We start from the raw sequence: 5,000 nt of genomic DNA, 5'->3' as shown, positions 1-5,000 counted from the left end.
CCTAACACCTTTTCCTGAGCGATTTATTTTGCTTATTTCACCTTACTGTCCTATTCTGCGTTACATAAATCCTTCCACTATCGCCATACTCTGCATAAATAACGTACAAAAGGATATTAACCAGCCATATCCAAAAATAAATCGCTAAGGAAGAGGTGTTAGGGAGGTGGATAAATGAGTGAATAAGGAATGAATAATATGAATAAACAAAGCATAGTGAGGTACACACACACACACACACACACACACACACACACACACACACACACACACACACACACACACACACACACATTCTCTCTCTCTCTCTCTCTCTCACACACACACACACACACACACACACACATTCTCTCTCTCTCTCTCTCTCTCACACACACACACACACACACACACACACACACACATTCTCTCTCTCTCTCTCTCTCTCTCTCTCTCTCTCTCTCTCTCTCACCCACACACACACACACACACACACACACACACACACACAACTCTCTCTCTCTCTCTCTCTATTAGGCACCTGTCCCACGGGTAATTTCCTGGTTAAGAGAACAGGTGCGTTGGCAGGTGAGAGAGAGAGAGAGAGAGAGAGAGAGAGAGAGAGAGAGAGAATAATGAGTGAGTAGGAGAGAGAACTGAGGTATGTTAAAATATGAACTCCGAGCTCTCTATCTCTCTCTCTCTCTCTCTCTCTCTCTCTCTCTCTCTCTCCATAAACATTCCCTCATCTCTCTCCGTAATGATATTTGATGACTACAGACTACCTTAATGAGAGAGAGAGAGAGAGAGAGAGAGAGAGAGAGAGAGAGAGAGAGAGAGAGAGAGATTGGTAAAAAATGAAAACATATTGGTGTGGTGAGTTATTGTCATTAGTATTATTATTATTATTATTATTATTGTTGTTATTATTATTAGTTATTATTATTATTATTTTTGTTATTATTATTATTATTACTACTACTACTACTACTACTACTACTGTTACTATTACTACTACTACTACGACTACCACTGCTAGTCATTATCATCATCATCATCATCATCATCATTGTCATTATCACACACACACACACACACACACACACACACACACACACACACACACACACACACACACACACACACACACACACACACACACACACACACTGCCACTGAGCTTCGCGAAATAAGCTGCAAAAGGACGAATACCTGGGCCAAGTTAAGGCGAAAGGAGTATAGTGGACATCCTCCCTATCCAGTAGGCTTTTCCAGATAGCAAGACTGAGGGATAGACTGAGGGAAAGATTGAAGGAAGACTGAGGGAAAGACTGAAGGATAGACTGAGGGAAAGACTGAGGGATAGACTGAGGGAAAGACTGAAGGAAAGACTGAAGGAAAGATTGAAGGAAAGACTGAAGGAAGGATTGAAGGAAAGACTGAAGGAAGGATTGAAAGAAAGACTGAAGGAAGGATTGAAGGAAGACTGAAGGAAGGATTGAAGGAAGACTAAAGGAAAGACTGAGGGAAGGATTCTGTTGCACGCCACTACGGGCCTGCAACACGATCAACACCCTAACGTCGCTGTCACCCTCACGAAAGCATCATTTGTCAGTCTCTGCAACACACGCGTGGCCTCGCATTCTCCCTAACACCTCTTCCTTAGCGATTTATTTTGGGGATAGGGCAGGTTGCAATCTCCCTAACACCTCTTCCATAGCGACTTATTTTGAGGATAAGAGTGGTTGATTTATGCAGAGTATCATTGCACTATTTCTCAACCTCTGCAACACATTCCTACCTTCCTATTCTCTCTAACACCTCTTCCTTAGCGATTTATTTTGGGGATAGGGCTGGTTCATATCCCTTTTGTACGTTATTTATGCAGAGTATAGCCGTGGGAAGGGTTTGTGTGACTCAGGATAATAAGGTGTAATAAGCAAAATAAATCGCTTAGAAAATGGTGTTAGGGAGCTTCCTTAACCGACGGGAATACGGGCCCTAGATTGTCTTATCTACACACACACACACACACACACACACACACACACACACACACACACACACACACACACACACACACACACACACACACACACACACACACACACACACACACACACACCTATCGCAGCATTCTCTTTTGCCTTCCATCTTTCTCATTCCTTCCCAAACGACAGAGAGTATCTAGCCTTCACAGTAGTGGTAGTAGTAGTAGTAGTAGTAGTAGTAGTAGTAGTAGTAGTAACAACAATAAAGATAATAATAAAAATAATAATAATAATAATAGTAGTAGTAATGATAATAATAATAATAATAATAATAATAATGACAAACATCCATTAACAAGCTTAATTAAAGAACGTAAATGCTAACAACGTCATTAAAGGGAAGGGGGAGGGGGGAGGAGGAGGGGAGGGGGAGGGACAGTGTACAGGGGTCAAGGAGCCATCAAACAGGAAGAGCAACGCATTAGCAGCAGCGTTTTTGCTCCTATAACTTTTATTATTATCATTCTGTGGAGTTCTTATCTATCTATTTATCTGTATCTATCTGTCTATCTATTTATCTATATATATCACCATCATCATCATCATCAGCCATTATAAGTCCACTGCTGAACAAAGGCCTACCCCAACCTTCTCCACGAATTCCATGACTGAGCCAATCTTTGCCACGTTTTCCCTGCAAATTTCTCTATCTCATCTCTCCACCTCCTGTCTGGCCTTTTTCTGCTACGCTTACAATCTCTTGGTGTCCAGTCAGTCAGCCTCTTGCTCCATCGATTATCCCTTATTCTTGCTACATGGCCTGCCCACCTCCATTTCTGTTCTTTTATAACTTCTATAATATCTTTGACTTTAGTCTGCTCTCTCACCCAAGTTGATCTTTTCCTGTCTCTTAAAGATATTCCCAACACTGACCTTTCCCGTTGCTCTCTGAGGACGGATTAATATATTTTCTATCGATTTTGTTAGTTTCCAGGTCTCACAACCATACGTCATAGCTGGAATTATACATTCGTCATATACTTTGCGTTTCATACAAATTGGCAAGCTACTTTCATAAAGTCTCTATGTTTACCGAAAGCTTTCCATCCAACTGTAATGCGTCTTTTTGTTTCGCGGTCATTATCTTTCGTTAATTTTAGTATTTGTCCCAGGTAATTGTACTCCTCGACTTCTTCAAGAATATCTCCACTTATTCTGATGACGCTCTTTGGTGTTTGTGGATTAAACATTAGTTTTACTCCGGTTCATCTTTAGCCCTACTTTGAGATTTTCTCTGTTCAGGTCATTTAACATTTCTTGCAATGCCTCTGCTGTTTCTGAGATTAGGACAATGTCATCTGCAAATCCTAAATGGTTTAGCTTTTCTCCATCAATGTTCACTCCTTTGTTTTCCCAGTCTGGCTTTCTGAAAATACTTTATAGGCATGCTGTAAATAACTTTGGTGAAATTGTATCTCCCTGACGCACGCCCTTGTCAATCTTAATATATATATATATATATATATATATATATAGAGAGAGGTAGAGAGGTAGAGAGATGTGTGTGTGCGCGCGCGTGTGTGTGTGTGTGTGTGTGTGTGTGTGTGTGTGTGTGTGTGTGTGTGTGTGTGTGTGTGTAATTCACCGGGTCGGTCAGAATCATTGATGGTCGTGATGGTCGTGATCGTCAGCTTTTACCCTCACGGAAGGGAGCTGAGAGCTCATATAGTCCGATCTAAGGGCAAGACTGTGACCTGCACACACTCACACACCCGTCCTCTTGCTCAAGGGGGACAGTAACCGCCCACTTCGTCAGTGAAACTTTTCGCAGCCTGAGCGAGGCGCGAACTCCCGTCTGCCAGATGGCAAGCGAGAACGCTACCACTGAGCCAGCGAGCGGTGTGTGTGTGTGTGTGTGTGTGTGTGTATGTTCGGGGCTGTGAAATAATCCTAATGTGTTGTGATTGAAACATATCGTCCCATAATGGATTTACCTGGTTCGTCAAAAATTTTTGGTGTCACAGCTTTTATCACGTCGTGGTGTAGTGGCATCAGTGCCTGACTTCTGTTGAGAGGTGTGGGGTTCGATTCCCGGGCAAATATATATATATATATATATATATATATATATATATATATATATATATTGAGGGGGGGAGATCTACATGGCTGGTATTCCAAGACCGTTCAAGGTAGACTTGAAATTTTCAGGAGTGATGAATCTCGGGTGCAGGCGTCTTTTGGCACAGTTTTTCGTCCTAGCACTGGCGCCGCACGAGCACCCTCTGTTATTTTGTTAAAGTTGTGCCGTCCTGCATAGCAGAAACCACTGAATCGATTGCTTTGCAAATGTTGCGGGATGTTTTCGTCAACTTTACTGGTGCACCTGGGTATTGATAATGAGATGCAACAAATACTTTTTGAGAAACTGAGCAAAATCAAAATGGCCGCCTCATGCCTGAAAGCGCTAAACCAGAAAGTATTTGGCCGATTTTGACCAAACTCGGTGGAAATGTAGTGGGTCAGGAGTGAGCATGATTTGCATAGTATGAATCACCTTGACCTTGATCTGAAGGTCAAGGTCAAAATCCGTAAAAAATAATAAGTCAAACCAATAGTCCTTTAATATTAGGTGTACAGTGATGACAAAAGTCCTTTAATATTAGGTGTACAGTGATGACAAAAGTCCTTTAATATTAGGTGTACAGTGATGACAAAAGTATATGCAGAATCCTAAGAGTGTCCACTTCTAAAGATTTCATACCAGCAATTATAACAAATGAATAATAATCTTAACGCCTTTTGACACCTTTTGCACCCCCCGTCAAAATCCTGTGTACATGTCAAGCACTGTACAATGTATCTGATGTACAAGTGTGGATTTTGGATTTTTTTTTTTTTTTTATCATTCTGTTCTGCGGTGTAGAGTTGTTTAGGTATCACTTCAGCAGTTTCAAAAATCTGGTTGTTGTTGTTGTTGTTATTATTATTATTATTATTATTATTATTATTATATTATTGTTGTTATTG

General features: G+C 41.0%; 1 protein-coding gene across 1 annotated transcript in view; it reads right to left on the bottom strand.

The window, feature by feature from the left end:
* Positions 1-5,000, bottom strand: part of LOC145390733 (uncharacterized) — a 64,795-nt gene that overhangs the window by 59,532 nt on the left and 263 nt on the right. The gene's annotated exons all lie outside the window — the stretch shown is intronic.

This window comes from Coenobita brevimanus, chromosome 15, assembly GCF_032717465.1.
Source record: "Coenobita brevimanus isolate Jiangsu-jjx chromosome 15, ASM3271746v2, whole genome shotgun sequence".
NCBI classification, from domain to species: domain Eukaryota; kingdom Metazoa; phylum Arthropoda; class Malacostraca; order Decapoda; family Coenobitidae; genus Coenobita; species Coenobita brevimanus.
Note: the sequence above shows the minus strand (reverse complement) of the source record. Positions and strands in the feature narration are given on the sequence as shown.